This window comes from Suncus etruscus, chromosome 7, assembly GCF_024139225.1.
Source record: "Suncus etruscus isolate mSunEtr1 chromosome 7, mSunEtr1.pri.cur, whole genome shotgun sequence".
In the NCBI taxonomy this organism is placed as follows: domain Eukaryota; kingdom Metazoa; phylum Chordata; class Mammalia; order Eulipotyphla; family Soricidae; genus Suncus; species Suncus etruscus.
This window is the reverse complement of record NC_064854.1, coordinates 117656517-117675015: the sequence shown is the minus strand read 5'-3', so window position 1 is coordinate 117675015 and position 18499 is coordinate 117656517. Positions and strand designations below refer to the sequence as shown.

The 18499-nt window shown below is 41.6% G+C and overlaps 1 long non-coding RNA gene across 1 annotated transcript in view; it reads right to left on the bottom strand.

Moving 5' to 3' along the window:
* LOC126014132 (uncharacterized) overlaps positions 1-15473 on the bottom strand; it is an 82328-nt gene extending 66855 nt beyond the window's left edge. Inside the window, exon 1 of the long non-coding RNA XR_007497565.1 lies at positions 15412-15473. This is a non-coding gene — a long non-coding RNA (uncharacterized LOC126014132). The remainder of the gene's footprint in view (positions 1-15411) is intronic.
* Positions 15474-18499: the final 3026 nt, after the last annotated feature.

Here is an 18499-nt window from a genome sequence, read left to right as displayed (position 1 = left end):
AACTCCATCTGTGTAGAGAATGGCCCTAATGTTTGTCCAACCCGCCTCTTGAATGGGGGCTTGTCAAGAACAAGGACTGTGGGGGCCAGAGAGATAGCATGGAAGTAAGGCATTTGCCTTGCATGCAGATGGACAGTGGTTCAAATCCCGGCATCCCATATAGTCCCCCGAGCCTGCCAGGAGCGATTTCTGAGAGTAGAGCCAGGAGGAACCCCTGAGCACTGCCGGGTGTGACCCAAAAACAAAAAACAAACAAACAAACAAAAGAACAGGACTATGAAAGGCAAATGAATGGTCTCAGGCTAAGAGAAATGCTGGAACTATCTTTTATCAATTTTTGGGGGGTGTTCGGCGGTGTTCAGGGGTTACTCCTGGCTATCTGCTCAGAAATAGCTCCTGGCAGGCTCGGGGGACCATATGGGACGCCGGGATTCGAAGCAACCACCTTAGGTCCTGGATCGGCTGCTTGCAAGGTAAACACTGCTGTGCTATCTCTCTGGCCCCGGAACTGTCTTTTAATGTCTTTTCAGTTTGGGTTTTCTCCTTCAACTATGTCTCCCCTTTGACTGATATCTTACTCTCATGTTCCAGTAGAACTATTTTATCCAAATCCTACCCTGTTTAATCTATCTCAAGACCAGTAGCTATAGAGAAGGCCCAGGCAGAGGGGGGTGGTTTATCCTGCCTCTCTTCCCACTTCCACCACCCTTGGTTTTCCAGACCTACTTATGCACCACCTGGAGGTTGGCAACAGCCTTCCTTGTTTGAGCTCCAAAGCTCCAAACTAAGTATGTCTTTATCCCACTTACACACATTGACAAATTTGAACAACTGCTTCCAGAACAGATTCAGAAAGCTCCCAGATTCTTTAGGTAAAATCTGTCCATCTAGGGAACTGAAGAGGAATCTCAGAGGGCAGAAGTGCATGCTCCAAGTTCCATCCCTGGTACCACAAGATCCCCCAAAGCATTGAGCCAGGAACATCCCCTGAGCACTGCGAGGTGTCCTTTATTCCCCACCCAGCAAAATAAAGCTAAAAATCTCCTGTCTGCCTGGCTTAACAGATCATCATCTCTGAATCTTACTATATGACCTCATCTTGGTTGATTCCTGGAGAAAAAGGGCTTTAGTCCTATTCAGGCAAACCCAGGAGTTCAAATACTTGCTTCTCTGTAGTACTGTATTCCATTCAGGTTTGGCTGAGAGACCAGGAGAGGAGAGGACAGCAACTAGCTCAATGTCCTCAGTGTGTTCAATAAGAAGTTAGATAAGCAATCTCAGAGTTGGGTAGAGATCTATGAAATTTAGCATCAAAGTACTGAAGCAATCTGTTCATCCTCTCTAATCTACTCAGTCTTTCACTCCCTACCTTTTTCCCAGTAAGAGGAGAACCCTCCTCCTTCAGGCCCCCAGAAGCCTGTGCAGCAGTAGATAGGAGAGGCAGGTGGGAGAGGTGTGTGGGATGAAGTGGGTTTTTAGTGTCAACTGCTAACATTAGTCCCATTACCTATAATAGTTCCTCCTGGATTCATAGCAGATGGTTTTCAGACATTTCAGTCTCCAGACACTCTCTCAAGCTTGTCTTTCTCTTCATCCCAAAGCCATGACTTTCAAGTCATGATAGATACTGGCAGACAGAGATGAATATGTCCCCCACATCTGCCGCATGGCCCTTACCTGTGTTTGGGGACAGGAAGAATAAAGATGCCATACCCCCAAAATACATAAGAAGCTTTATTGCTTCAGATCATCCAGTAGTTGCCATCTTGATGAGCCCATGGCAGGGGAAGGGTCATGGGAAGTGTGGGAAAATCATATCAATGTTTCCAAAGACTACTCTAGGGGCTGGGGTAAGGAAAACCAGAGGACAATCAATGTAGAGGTCCAAGAAGGCAATAATGGTAGTTCTAGAGATGAGGTCAATATGGGTATGAGAGATAAAAAGGTACCATAGATGCAGCATAATTGGGGGTTTGTGCAGCAGTTTCCTAAGGTTCCAAGTGTCTGGCTACGAGGGATATTTATGCTTCCCTGAAATGCTACAGATTAAGAATATCCCATAAAGAAAGCTGGAGTGATAGTGCTGGAATTAAGGTTCTTGTCTTGCATGTGGTTAATTTGGATTCAATCTTTGAATCTCTGGTGCAACAATATGGCCCTTTGAGAATTGCCAAAGAGATCCCTGAGCATAGAACAAAGAGTAAAAAAAATTACCACAGGGCAACAATTGAGAATAGGTTGAGCAGGGCCCAAACCATGCTCACAATTGTAAGAATGGTCTGACCTATCCTCTTTATATCTGCTTTGTGCATGGCACTGACTTGGCAGAAACATTTTGAGGAGCTTTACTACCAACAAGGCACCCCTCTAAGGGTTGTACTTCTTGGGAGGGGTGGCACAGAGAAGCTTTCTGAAGTAAAAGGAGGAGAAAGAAGAGGAAGAGCAAGTTTGCAAGTGGGCCCTGAGCAGCTCTATGCTCCACACAGGGAGGTCACAGCAATGAATCAAGTGCAGATATGATGAATACAGGAGATGTGGAGAAGACCTGTGTGGCTTCCAGAATGGGGCCAGTTTTAAGCTTAATCTCATCACCATGAAACAATAATCCACACAGATGGAAACAGGTTATACAGTGACATGAAACTCAGCCTGGTGCTATCAATAAAATAAACCATACATCACAGCATCTTCGAGCCCTGAGAGGTGGCTAAGGCAGCCACTTCTAACATCAAGTGATGAAGGACTGACTACTGCCTTTGGTTGGCTAGAAAATACCACTGACACTGAGCTCCCCACAATCACCCTGGGGGAGTTTACCATTAGAGACAGACTTTGGAAATGAAGGCATAGAGAAGGCAACTGGCTTGAAGTCACAACACAGCAAGCAAGTAGCTTAGCAGGCTGGGCCTACTCCAATGCTGTTCAGATCAGTTTGTGCTCTATCGACCTCCTGAACAGGCTTACGCTAACAGTTTGGCCAGAATGCCTCAATCTTTCAGCCTGCCCATTTGGCTCTGCCCATTCCAAGCCAGAATCCTAAGCCTTGGTTCCCTTTCTTGCCAACTTGGGTATATTGGGGCATTTGGTGTGATAGAAACCATGCACCCCTGAGCAAGAACCCAGTCCTCAGTATCTCAGTGTTTCTCGTACCCTGAGACAGAACATTTCATTATTATTATTATTATTTGAATAAATTAATTTTTTAAGGTGGATACTCCACAGAAACAAACATCTAGAGCTGTGACATCTGATTATTTTGCAGGGATGGAGAGCTAATATTAGGAATTTCGAGTTTTGGAAATCTCAAAAAAAATCTTCTCAGGCATCTATAAATTATGAAGGAAATGTTTCTCTTACAATAGAATAAAACCCTGAGAAAAGTGAACTAAGGAACTGATTCACTGATGTACATGGGGACGAGAAAACTGAATCTAGGAGCCATGGAGAAAGGGACCACAGAGCTCCTCCACATGAGGAGGAGACTAGGGCAGGAAGATCCCATCCACCAAACAGCAGGACAGAGCTAGAACCATAAACCAGGAAGTTAGAAAGAGGAGACTTGCACTGGTGAGCCCTGTGCCTTTATGCAGAATGTTCCTGGCCAGGCAGGATCTGTCACAGGCTTGCCTCTATGTAGCAGCTTACTGCCCCATACCCCCAGCCCCCACATCTAGATTCTATAGTCAGGGTCCTGCCCCCAGTCTCTGCCTGCTCTCCATAAACCCTGACAAAATCCCCAGTTGTCAGGCTGGGCCACCGGGCTGCCAGGGGACAATGAGTTCTGTCAAATGGTCTTTCACCCCAGTGATGGAAGCCCCTACACAGAGCAAGGCTCTTGCCCATTCTCAAGTACAGTAACTCCTATAAATAGATATCAATGGTGCCAATGTGGACATTGTGCCGTTCTTGGGGGAGAAAAGGCTTCTCTGTGCTGGCACTCTGTGAATTGGTGTCCTTTTTTCAATGGCTTTAGTAGAGACTGACTGTAGAGGGGTACAGGAGTGTGTTGAGGAACTGCTCATAGGGATCCTCCCCCAGAGTGGCAGAGAATGGAGTAGCCATCAACCAGATCTGGGTGGGGCTGTGACGGGAACGAAACCAAGGTGGGGACAGACTCTTTGCCCCCCCACATTGCGAAAGAGTTTTTGATTCTTGCAGGATGAGTTTGGAATGTGCCATCACCCTCTTCAGGGCCTCACCGGGGTTCTCCTGCGGTGTCCCTTGGAATTATCCTCTTTTTGCTCTGGAGGCTGAAATGGGCAAACTTGTCAGGATGTCCGCTCCTCTCCACAGGAGGTGGAAAGATGGCCATAGCAGCCTGGAGGTGGGCTTTTCATGTCCACGTCTGCCCGCAGACCTCACAGCAGAGGGTCTTCAGGGTGAATTCAGGGTGAGGTGTTCCAGACCCAGCATGGAATGTTAGTGTGGGGCATTAAGGGGCATATTTCCAGGTAGAAGCGGAATAAAAGAAGGCCCTGGAGGTTCTCCAGAAAAGTGTAGGGCTGCCACTGCTGGCTGATGAAATCCTTATACAGGCAAGACTGGTCTCCACTGCCCCCTCCCTCTGTGGCTGCCCTTCATTGAAATGCTTGGCATACTTACCATGCCAACCCTGCCTTCCCTCCCTCTCTCAGGCCCCTGCACTTGTACATGGAAGGAGCCCGTGGCCTGTGGTATCTTCTTTCTCCTACCTCAAAATTGCGGTTTTGGAAGCTTCTCTACTGGGTCCTCCATCTTTGAGATCAACATTTCCCAGCATGAAACTTTCCACTGAAGTGTTGACACCCCTGCACCCCAGGGAACTGTGCAAATGTGGGGAAGGGCCCTGAGGAGCCCTAGATTTCCAGAAGCAATTTTCTGGAGAATGGCATTGAGAAGGGCCTCAGCCATGTGAGATCACCCTCAAAGCAGGAGATGGGGACTGTGGGTCTAGTCAAGACCAGTGTTAAGATGAAGCAGCAGTTTCTGCTAGACTTTTAGCAGGTTACCTAAGGTGGAGACTGGAATCCTCGGGGAAAGGATAATTAGGAGATGGTTCTCATATTCCCCTCTTGGAAAGACTCACCAGCAGTAGCTCAGAGTTCTCATTCTTCCACAGAATCTTTGGGTGGGGACTAGGGGATACACTGCCTCATGGAGGTTGGCTTTGCCTGTAATTTTCCGGTCTGGGACATTCTGCAGAAAGGCACAGGGCCCAGAGGTAAAAGTGTTTGTTGGTGACCAAAGGATATAGACTTGAAAACTAGAGTCTTGGATGAGAAGGACAGTACTACCAAAGTGCCTGGGAGGGTATATGTATGTATGTGTACATGTGTGTATATGTGTGTTGATGGCGCAGTGAGAAGAGTAGTAGCAGCAAAATTAAAGGGTCTACCACAAAGGCCCAACACATCCACCCAAGCACAGGGGAATGTCGAAGGCACTTGGTAACTGCCCAGCCCGGAGAGATAGCACAGCGGCGTTTGCCTTCAAGCAGCAGATCCAGGACCAAAGGTGGTTGGTTCAAATCCCGGTGTCCCATATGGTCCCCCATGTCTGTCAGGAGCTATTTCTGAGCAGACAGCCAGGAGTAACCCCTGAGCACCGCCGGGTGTGACCCAAAAACCAAAAACCAAAAAAAAAAAAAAAAGAGCATTTAAGGTACAAATTACAGGTGCCTGAGCAGGGGAGTGGTGCTAAAAAAGCTTTTGCAAAGGGAGAGCCGAGGGATGAGGGGGACTGAGGTATGACCAGGGCTTCTGCTGCAGGAAGGACTTGGGAATGGTGGCTGATGTTGAGGGATGGAAGCACCTGGATATGAGTCAGGGAAGATGAGCTGGAGAGAGTCAAGGACTAGAGGAACAGAAGGTGCAGGGGTCTTAGCACTAGAGTTTGACCCCAATATCAAAGAAGCTTGAAGGTGGCCTGAAAGTCAAGGCCTTGAAGAGCTATAGACCAACAACACAGAAGAATGCCAAAAGGATAGGTGGATTCTGCACTCAGGTCCGGGCCCACCTCTATTTACTGATAGGTCTGGGCAGGTGTCAGAAGCATGGTTGGGGCTCACTAAGAAGCCCATTTAAGATTTCAGTATTGAGAACTGCATGAACAAACCTCCTCATTAGCTTCTGGAAAAGAATGACTAGAAGGAAAAATCATTTCAAGGAGATAGGGATCAACTCAGAGCCGTTTCCATTCACCAAGACACCAGACACACAGACCTGAAGCAGGGTTAAGTAAGCAGTGGAGTGACTAGAAAAATGGGATATGATTAATAATCACAGGACTGGTGGGGGCAGAATACACACTGGAGGGTAGGCAGTGAAGGGCCATACCCTGAGAACAGGGCAGTGTGAGGATAAGGGGTACAGGCAACCTTTTGATGAACTAGCTCTGCAGATCCCTGGGAGCAGGATCTGGATAGGTCACTACTAAAACACAGGCCAAGGGGCCATTTGCTCTGGGTAGCTAAGAAATATATATGAAGCCAAAAGTACAAAGTCTGGCACTGAGCAAGGAGAGCCAGGCAGGAAGTGGGACCCTCATGTAGACATCCCCTGAGCTTATGCGGGGGAGTGTGGAATGTCCCAGCAGAAATGCTTAGTGTATCTCTGCCTCAGAAGCACGTGTGGGCTTGACATTTGTCAGCAATCCTAACTCCCTCTGGGGCAGAGAGTCTGGCATCAGCAGGTTTGGAAAACCCTTTAATCCTGCAGACAGAGGTGAAAGAATGAAAAATGTTCTCATGTTACAAAGAGAAGGTGGGACCAGAAATGTATGTTATATATTTTCCCCATAGAATCTCTTTAGTATTTCTGAGGGAATTTGGATGGTGTTGGAGGCAGGGGAAAATGGTGGGGTCCAGATTCTGAACTTTTTGCAGCCTTTCTCAGGAAGTTCCTAGGACAACAGAGCACCTATCTTTGCCCACATAGCTCAAAAACTTGGGGTATGTACTGGCTAGTTATAATGTGAATCAGGGGGCAAAGCCCCAAACAGTTATACAAGGGTGAGGTGATGAGAAAGCAGTTGTGAAGGAACCTTCTAGAAGGAGAAACCCAAACTTCTGTTCTTCTTTCCTTCTCTTCGAACTAGCATTTACTTTTGGGGCAGTGGAGGTGGGTGGATAAGGGTGAATGGGAGCACACCTGGCAGTTTCAGGGTCTATTCTTGGCTCTGTGCTCAAGAGTGAGTGACTCTTGCTCATGCTTGGTGACCTTACACAGTGCCAGGGTTTCCAACCTGAGCCAGTTGCTTGCAAGGCAAGTGCTTTAACCCCTGTGCTATCTTTTTGGCATCTCTAAAGCCAGAATTTCTCTGAAAAGTGCCTCAGATGTGTTCTAAGCCCAACTAGCCAGGACCTGAGAACATCTGGGATAACTGGATAACCAAGGCTACCCTAATGGGGACTGAGATTCAGAAAAGCAATTATAGTCAAACTCATAGAAGCCAAGAAAAGAGTGGTGGTGACCAGGACTGCAGGGTGTTATAGGTGTGGAGATGTTGATCAATGGGCAAAGAACCAACTTATGCAGGAAATGCATAATAATAAATAATAATAAGTGCAGGATATATATATTTAGTCTGGGGCCACATCTGGTGACACTTAGGGGTTTACTCCTCGCTATGCACTCAGAAATCGCTCCTGGCTGGGGGGACCATATGGGACGCTGGGGGATCAAACTGTGGTCCATCCTGGGCAAGCCGCATGCAAGGCAAACGCCCTATCACTGCACCATCGCTCTGGCCCCATAGGATAGATATTTTTGAAAAATCTGCCAACCCTTATCACTCACAGAGATGACAATGATGCTTTGGATGAACAGCATCTGCTAAGAGGGCAGATCACACTTGAAAAATTCTTAATAATTAAGAAAATAAATTTTAATTCAGTAAAAATAACATGCACTGGGGCCCAACTGGGAGGATTTAATTCTATTTAAAAATGTAAGACAAGGATATGACCAGAATTTCCAGGGTTTTACTCTTGAGCAGGACTCTTAAGCAGGACTCCTCAAGTTGAGAACTACCCCCTGACACACACATTCTGCAGGTCAACACTAAGCAACTTCTAGTTTCTGGAGATGCTCAACATTCAACTCACATTTCCTCAAGAGGACAGTGATCCTGATTCCCTTTTATCCCAGCCTCCAGCTTAGAGATGACTCTGTCCAACACGTAAACTGGCCATTTGTAACTTGCTATGTTTCAAATTTTTATTTTTTGGTTTTGGGGGTCACATCTAACAGTGTTCATGGCTTAGTCTTGGCTCTATACTCAAGGATCACTCGTGGCAATGTTTAGGGGACCCTGTGTAGTACCAGGGATAGAACTCAGGTCAGCCTTAAGTAAGTACCTTAATCCCTGTACTATGGTCTCAACTTTATGCTAGTTCTGTTCCAAGCCTCTGGTGCTAGATAGAATATTAGAGCCTACAGAGTTTTTTTTTGCATCACAGAAGAAGCCTTTGAACAGCACTGCTCAGGGAATCAGCTCTACAAAGAACTCCATCAGCCTTCCATTTAGATCTTAAAAAATTTAGGTGGTTTAGTCCTCCCGCAGTAGTCCCTTAATTATCCCAAAAGGAAAAGCCAACAGACAATGAAACAGAACCCTGGAATTTTTCTGATTTTTTGCATTTATAAATATCACCAAAGAAAAAGCAGCAGCAATTTCTATCTCTAAAATTGCTGAGCCAATGCTGTTGATTTTCAGTAACTGTACACTTCAGTCATAGCCTCAGAGGGTGGCTGTTTATTTGAACCCAGCATCTAAGCTGCCTAAGCATCCAGCTTAGATCCAGCTGCTAAAATATGTTCAGGTTGGCCACAAATTCATGTCCTTTCTCCGTAATTTTCTCAATATGGGGACTCAATGCGACTGGACTCTATGAGACTGAAAGAGTCTGCCAAGGTGGATCTAGATAATTTTGGGGCTCTAAATCTTATTTTAAACACCTATCTTTATTTTAAACATATAAGATAAAAGGTTGTATTTTTTTTTTTCATGAGCTAGAAAGGTCTTTCAAAAGCATAGATGCACCAAAGAGAGGAGCAGTTAGCTTGCTGGAGATTTGTAAGGTCAGGACACAGGGTCTGCATATTCTTAATTTGGGGACAGAGTTTATAGACAAAGCAACCCCCCTGCTTGGCTGAGACAAGATAAAGTTCATCAGAGGAAAGGGCTTGTGTTTCTAGACTCACTAGTGACTAGACCAGTCAGAAGGGGACAGTTCACAGCAACATAAAGGAATTTAACTTGAAAATGGCTACACTGGAGTTTGGGATTTTATTTCCAAAACAAGACTTTCATTTCATTTCATTTCATATTTCATTTCTTTTCTTTTCTTTTCTTTTCTTTTCTTTTCTTTCTTTCTCTCTTTCTCTCCCTCCCTTCCTTCCTTCCTTTCTTCCTCCCTCTTCCTTCCTTCCTTCCTTCCTTCCTTCCTTCCTTCCTTCCTTCCTTCCTTCCTTCCTTCCTTCCTTCCTTCCTTCCTTCCTTCCTTCCTTCCTTCCTTCCTTCCTTCCTTCCTTCCTTCCTTCCTTCCTTCCTTCCTTTCTTTCTTTCTTTCTTTCTTTCTTTCTTTCTTTCTTTCTTTCTTTCTTCTTCTTTTTGAGCCACACCCAGCAGTGCTCAGAGGTTACTATTGACTCTGCACTCAGAAATTGCTCCTGAGCTCTGTGGACTCTATGGGATGCCAGGAATCAAACCCCAGTTCGTCCTGGGTCGGCCGCATGCAAGGCAAAAGCTTACTGCTGTGCTATCTCTCTGGCCTCAAGATTTTCATTTCTAAAAGTCCCCTCCCTGATCTTACTCTATCCCATCCCCCTTACACTCCAAAACCAAAATAACCCCTCCAAACTACCTTACATTACTCATGAACTAAATTCTTATACGTATATAGAGGAACTGCTTACCAAGATTGATACTGACACAGTATCTGCCTCAAACAGAAATGAAGTTGGAAGATAGATAAACTTATTTTCTTTATTGTTAATAAGACACTTGATTACACCTATTTCTCAGTAATGGGGTTTGAATTAAACTCGAATGGTTTAGGCACATTTAAAATGTAATATACATTTGCCAATTAATAAGTATAATATAATATACTTATAATAAAAATATGATATACAATATAAATGAAATGTATGAAGTCATCTGGCTGTTTGTGACCCACAAGTAATTGGGAATATAAGAGGCACATGAGCATTTAAAATTTAATAAATGATTCCTCTGTGTTCTTATATTTCTCTTATTGAAACTAACTTAAATAAAAAACTCAACAGTTATATGCCCTAAGAAAATTGTCTGCTGTTTTTCTCTTAGCATAAGCAATTAAATGAGAAAATAATCTTTTTATTAAGTACAAAGCTAGATTTATTAACAGTAATATGTACTAAACCACTACTTCACAGATAATTGAATTACTACAATGCAATTTTTCTTTACTTTGCTTCAATGTGTTTTTTATTAAAGTGAAAAAACCAGTAATTCTTTAAAAGTATATTATTCTTAATTCATTATATCAAACTACTTTTTATTTAAATAATTATTGGAAGAAAATCAGTCCCACTGCTTTCTTTTATTAAGTGAATATAACTTTAAATATTTTGCATCATAGAAGCAAGCTATTATTCTTTAGTTCTGCTGATGGAGTCATATCAAGGGGAAAATAGCATCTTTAGTTACTTCTTAATTGTCATTTGGCATTGATAAAAATTAAAATGAAAGAAATTAAAACCTTAGAAATTATAATGTCCATTTCTGTAAAGAAGCTACAAATTCTACTGCTTTCAAATTTTGTCTAAAAGGGTTTTATTTTTGGGGGGGGCGGTGGTGACATATACTGCTGAATTTACTCCTGGCTCAGTGCTCAGGGAACACTCCTAGAGTTGCTTAGGAAATTGGTGATTCTGGGAATCAAATCAGGACCAGCCATATAAGAATCAAGTGACTTCACCTCAGTACTCCCTACCAGTCCCTCTTATCTAAAAGATTTTTTTTAGAAATAAGTTTAAAACCTTCAATTCAAGAACCTAATGAGTATACTGATTTTTTTAGTTCTAGTGACAAGATCAATAAAAGATATGTGCTTGAGCTGGGGCAATAGTATAGTAGGCAGGGTACTTGCCTTTCACATAGCTGATCTGGTTCGATCCCCAGTAATATATATGGTCCACTGACACCTTCCAGAAGTGATCCCTGAACCCAGAGCGAGGACTAAACCCTGAGCACCACTGAGCGTGACCCAAATAAAAAAAAAAAGGCAAACAAAAATAAAAATATAAACTAGAAAAGATATTTGAATTTGTTTTTTCCACATACACTCTCACTCATAAAATGTTAAGGATTTACACAAAAACAACTTCATCTATCATAAAACTAGTATATTACCAAATTTGGTACTATAATAATCTTTAATACTTTGTCATAAAATAGCTTATGTAATTTTTATTTACTTCATATTAAATATTTCCCTTCAGTGTAGTATTAAAATAAAATAGTTTAAATTTTATTTATTTATTTATTTATTTATTTATTTATTTATTTATTTATTTATTTATTTATTTATTTATTTTGGCTTTTGGATCACACTGGTAGTGCTCAAGAGCTACTCCTGGGGGCCGGAGAGATAGCATGGAGGTAAGGCATTTGCCTTTCATGCAGGAGGTCATCGGTTCAAATCCCGGTGCCCCATATGGTCCCCCGTGCCTGCCAGGAGCAATTTCTGAGCCTGGAGCCAGGAATAACCCCTGAGCACTGCCGGGTGTGACCCAAAAACCACAAAAAAAAAAAAAAAAAAAGAGCTACTCCTGGCTCTACGCTGAGAAATCGCCCCTGGCAGGCTCGGGGGACCATATGGGTTGCGGGGATTCAAACCACCAAGCAAGACAAACGCCTTACCTCCATGCTATCTCTCTGGCCCCGATTTTATTATTATTATAATTATTATTATTATTATTATTATTATTATTATTATTATCATTAGCTTTTGAGCCATACCTGGCAATGCTCAGGGGTAACTCCTGGCTCTGTGCTCAGAAATCGCTCCTGGCTCGGGGGACCATATGTCCCATGTCCATCCCGGGTTGGCCACGTGCAAGGCAAATGCCCTTCTGCTGTGCTATCACTCTGCTCCCTATAAAAAACCATTTTAAAATGTGAACAGCAAGGCTTGCAAATGCAGGTTCCAAACTTGTATTTGGAAGAATGCACTTTTTCTTTTCCTTTTTGCTATAGGATTTGATTCCCCTTTTTATTTACAACACTCATAAAGCCTCATTTTGAACAAATATCATTACTTTTAACCTACCAAGAAATGTATGTCTGCAAATGTTTAGTCAACTCCTGAATTTTAAATTCTCATCATGTAAATAGCTTTTACTAAAATACCAATAGCATAATTCATCAAACTTACAGTATCAAATTTGAATGCTTCTCTTTGTACAAAAAGCAACACATACTGCAAATAGTTTCTAATTATTATAAAACTAACATTATATGATCGTATTTGATTCCAGTTCAAGCTCCAGAATTATATACCGAATTTTGAGCCGCACAAGGAGTGATCCCTAAAACCAGAGCCAAGAATAAGTCCTGACCACTGCTGGGTGTGGCCCAAGAGAACAAAACAAAAAAAAACCCAAAATTCCTGAAATTATCTAGAGAGAAATATAAACTTTTGCTTGTAAATTTTACTAAAATAAAATCCATAGTTCTTCATCTTCATAAAAATGGACCTTTGCAACTGGCTAATTTTCACATAATTTAGTTTCTCAACAAACTCTGTGCTTTTACTGGTAATCAGAAATCTTAAATATTAGAAGCATTTGAACAATGTAAATGGATGAAAACAGGGAGGCAAAAATTCTCAAACCCCTCTGATTAAACAATAGCTATCACCAGGGCTTAACGTCATATCTTAAGAATGGCCTCACTCATCTTGTATTTCACACACTTTGAGATAAGTAGATTCTTTACCCCCCCCCCTTTTTTTTGGCATGTGAGCTAAAATTTAGAAAGTAAAAACGCCATTATAATATACTTTAAAAAATGTGAATACTGGGCTTTCTGGGCTGAGTACACTCATGTTCTGTACCAAGAAGCTATGCGTTCAGTAGGATACCATGGCCCTAGAACACCACTAGGAGTGATCCCACACACAGAGATGGAAGAAAACCCGGATGTGATCGCAAAAGAAAACGAAACAAAAATTGATTACTGACAGGAACTTGGAAGAGACATTTGTTTAGATTGTGATCATTTTTTTTTTGCCATAAAAAGGCAAATGAATACCTGATCAGCAGTTCACTGTTTGATCTCTACAGCAAAATTAAAAGTAATGATTGAATTCCCCATACACTTATCTGTGAAAGCATAATGTACCCCATAATTTCCTGGAATGAAGAAACTGTAGTATTCCATATTCCTTCAGAGCCAGAGTCGACCCAGATAACCAGCAGTAACAGAGTGAGCTCATAAGTCAGCTTGCAAGGCAAGCAGAAATATTACTTTCCTAGCAATCCTACTATCATTATCACCATTCTTTCAAAAAACAGATTTTTCGAAATTATTTATACAAAACTTGAAGACTGAGGTTTCTTTATTTACCATAGAATGGGAAATTTTAAAAGATAAAAAAAGGTTTAGTTTAATGCACGGCTACTCCTCTGCTCAGTAGTTTTTAAAAATAATTTATGTAAAGCAGCCTTTTTTTTTCTAAATTTACTTTTCTCTCTCATCTACACATTGAAAACGTTATTTGCATACAGTGAGTGTATGCACTGATACACACATGGTAAAAAGTTAAAAAAAATATGGACTGCATAAATCAGTAACTGGTTTTAAATATACACCAACTTAAACAGATTTGTTTGCTATTTTTGAATTCTTCAGGTAGAAGAGATCTTTCTTGCTGGCTATGGTTCTAGAAGACATTTATACACTGTAGTGAGTATAAAAATGCCTTCCTCTATAAACAAAGAAAGAAATGTTCCAAGATCTTGGTATTCTAACCTTTCCTTTGCTATTAAATATCCACCCGAAGAATGTGATGGAGATCAGCGAAATCAGTCTGTCATGCTACAGTAAGCACGGTATCTTGTGTGCTGCCCAAGACATTTCTCCTCATGAATATAAGTTGCCTGCCATTTATTATGAGATTTTTTCCCCCGATTGACACCCCATTATGTATATTCAGTCAAGCTCAAACAAGATTTGAAGTGATCAATATACTATTTGTGCTGAAAGTCTATTAGCAGCTCTAGCATTCAACTCTGCAGAGGAAGAAAAATGAGATATTTAGTGCACTGAATTACATGGAAATTCATGTTTGGGGCAAAGAGATGGAAACAGGAAGGCAGAAAAACCAGGGGGAGAGAAGGTAGAATAGATGTGTCTTTTTTTTTTTTTTTTTTTTTTGCTTTTTGGGCCACACCCGGTGACACTCAGGGATTACTCCTGGCTACGCACTCAAAAATCGCCCCTGGCTTGGGGGACCATATGGGACAGTGGGGGATCGAACTGCGGTCTGTGCTAGGTTAGTGTGTGTAAGGTAAATGCCCTACCACCTGCGCCACCGCTCCGGCCCCTGAACGTGTCTTCTAATTAATACATTTTTCATGCTTTCTGAAGTCTGACCACCAATGGAATGTATTCAATGCTTAAATTTTTAAACACATCTCTTTTAAATTACAGGTCTCTAAAGTGGCAGGGAGGACTCTAAAACAACAGTCCTTTTCTGAGACCAAATAATTCCCTCTGTAAAGAACCCTGCTTAGAAGTACTTGATATCTAGAAATGAAAGTGAATCTATTCCCCCCGAAAAGCTGTGAAACCCCACAGAACCCTACCTTGTTGCTAAAAAATAGCAATGTCATCCCGCATAAAACTTTACATTTTATAGCTGAATGTATCTGATCACTGCAGTATGACCTTCATCAGCTGAGCTAAGGACACATTTTGGCTAGTGAATGTGGCCGGTGCAAAATAGCCCACTAGAGATTAGCCATAGGATTTCAGCTGGCATGAAAAAACTACTCTAGAAGCTGGATGTGTCACATACTAGAATCTGTCGCTTGATTCAGATTAGGGTATGCAATGCCACTCAAAATGATGTGACATCTGGAGAAATGTCCGTAAGCAATATCCAAAGTTCAAGGGTTGTTATAGTGTACTGTTAGAAAAATTATGTGGCAAAAGGAGTAAAGAAAAAATCTCCCAATCCAAGATTGATGATGACTTGTAGAGCCTACCACTGTGCAGTTTCAAATACTAGTCTAGTTAGTCTCTGCCCACCCAATGTCATGACTAGATCTTCTCCTAAGATTCATTTATGACACTTGAGTCTCACATGGGAAAACCGGGAGGAATTGCTGTGCACAGGCTATAGAATAATCAATATTTGATTATTTGGTTTGCTGAACTTACATTTGAACCACTCTCAGGCTGAAGAGCAAAGTCACCATGTATGTCAATCAAAGGAACACCTGCAATGCCAAAATATTTAGAGGATTAGCACTGTAGGTAGTTTCCAAATTCCGTGAGTAGCAAAGAAGATGCGTAGTCTTTTGATAAAAGAGATGCAGCCTGAGTCACTTCTGAACAAAGGCCATGTCTCATATTTTTTGTTACAAGGACTACAACATGCATACTTCTATGTTGACATTGCAACATATATACTGTTCTTATAATATGAACAATTGTATTTTATCGCAGCCTCCTTTTGCTGTTCCTAAAGACTAAGACAGCCCAGAACAGTGGAATCAGAGCCCAGCACCCACCAGGAAAAATCCTCCTCATAATCTAAGCCTTCTCAAAATAACAGAATAACCCAAAATGTATTTTGTGTAGGATGCATGTATATATGACAAAATGAGTATATCAACTGCATTCTTGACTCTAGAGATAGATATGCGAACATTAAATTTTAAGGGAGTGGCAGTTTCCCAATATCTTTAAATGCAATTTTATTCTTCCCCAATAATCACACCAACAATATCTAAATTGATTATTCTTAAATTCTGAAAGGAAACGATATCATCAATAACAATGATCTTACAATTCCTTATAATCAGTGAAGTATCAAAGTATAGGATTTTTTAAAATCAATTTCTTGTGAAATATATAATCTGCCACCCCCCCAAATAAAGATTTTTAGGGATTGACTCTAAAAGAAGTCGGAAATTAGATAGTGATTCTTCATACTGCAAGTGTCCTAAAACTTTCCAGAGTACATAAACAGTCTCCCAAGGTGATAAAAAAAATTTTTTTTTGGCAGACTAATGAAGTCCAGGTGTTTATTCAGCTGGCACATGCACTTTACCAGGAGGTTCTGGAATGTTCCTCATATAATGCTGTGTACATATTTACTGTTCAACTCAAGGAGGTACTGTTCCGGAACCTTCTTACATTATAATTGTGTTAGGGGACAGAGCTTGCACTTTCATGTGACTAAAATCACAGCAAGTTTTAGGGAGACCATAGGCTGCCAAGGCTTCAGCATCTGAGCAAAGAAAGCACCAGAGACAGCGGAGCTTGAAGCCATAGCTGAAATCTTTTTCAATTCAAAAGGACCCCAAATCACAGGCAATTATTCTGATTGCGTTCCTGGTGAAATTTCAAAGACTCTTAGATGCTATGGGTTTGTAGGTGTGACTTAATAAATTCAAAGGAAAGATGGTAAAAGGATAAGAAGATTCAAAAAAAAGTAGAAAAGCGGTGTCAGCAGTGTTGAACTTGCATTAGATTCAAACAAAAAAAAAACATATATAGTCTTCACCTGAATCCTTACTTCAGATGGCTGCTCTACTATGAATTGGTTACCACACCCAGATTTAGAAATGCTTCCATTTCCTCTGGCCATTGTGGCAAAGTATCATTGTCTCTTCTTTAGATGATTTATTTTGTCTTTTGAAATAAATTGTAATTTAGTGATGGTCTTTCTGGACATCTTTTTTTTGTATTTAAAAAAAATTAAGTATCTTGGGTATTCCATGGTCAGACCCAGTGACTGCAGGAGATGATGCGGCAAAGCATGGTTCTGATAATAATGAACTGGGAGTTTATAGAGAGTGCCCCTTCTGATCAAAGATCAAAACCATTTCTTCCCCCACAGGTTTTCAATGAGATCAGAAATCTCCTTATCTTCTAGCAGAACTGACCTTCCTCCAGTCTGAGATAGCAAGATGGGATTCTGATGGAAGGACCAGACGGCACAAGGCAAACTCATTCATTTGTTTCCTGCTCCACTGAGGCATCTGATCTGAGACGCCATCCCTTGCCTATTCCGCAAGTAGGTTTACTGCCTGAAAATGAACTCCTTCTTTCTATAAAAACTTACTTTTAAAAGAATTTTATTCAGATCACTAGAGCAAAAAGAGAAAGAAAAAAAAAAAACACCAAAACTCCTTTTTTGGCTTCGCTTTACGCCCTGTTATTTGCCCTTCCCATCATTGTCTTTTAGCCCCAGAATCTGAAAATATGGAAGCAGCTCCCACTTCGTATCCCTTTTCTATCAAAATCAATGTCTCAAAGTTAAAATCGCCATTTTAGCAAGCTGACAGGTGAAACAGAAGTGTATTGTGCCTTTTAAGATCTACCTATAGAGGAAAGCTTATCCTCCAATATGACTTAAATATTATACACCCAAGCCTAGAAATGGCCTCACTCTGCACCACTGCAATTGTGGAATTCCGTTCCTGGCCTTTCATGCAGATGCTCAGAAACAGGGTGGGGCTCTCGGGTCTGGGTCTTGCATGTAATGTTAAGGGAGTCCATGCTGCAAAGAAAACACAGTGACTCCTTCATTTTCCAGCTTCTCAGTCTCCTTCACAAATACCTTTGAAATAACAGTATTAATCTGAGGGCCTCTCTCTATTTTTAACGCTCAGCTTTAGATGCAAATCTTTGTGTCAGACCAAATGCTGTGCATAAGCATGGATGACAGGTATTGAAATGAAGGTGACAAGTCAAGGAACCAGGAAAAAAAAATTTTTTTTTCCTGAAGAACTGTAAGGAGACAACCTTCTCTGCTTGATGGATATCCCTGTTGAAGATCCTCTCTCTCTGCTCTTTTTTTTTTATTTCCTTTTCTTTTCTTAACAGGTTCAGTTTTTTTGAGTCTCCCAAGTAAAACCCAACCCTGCTAAGCCATGTCGGTTGCCTTATGAGTCAGCAGGGGCCGCTGACTAGTTCAGATAGTGCAGAGCAGAGAATATGGGCAGGAGCTGCCTATGGACACACCCATTTTACTAATCCTGACTGATATTTAGCAAAATCATCTGGAAGCTACTTGATCTCTGATCTCAGATTTTGAGTACAAAACTGCACTCCACCACTCTACCAGATTCTACTCTAGCTCCCATCTTCCCTCCAGCTCTCTGAGTGCAATTGGATTAAGGCGTCTTTCTTCCTCCTGGGGCAACTCCTGTTTCTTTTTCTCCCCAGTCTTCATGTTCTCAGCTTGACATTCCCATTTAGTAGCATATGACAAATCAAATTGGCCATCATTGTACTC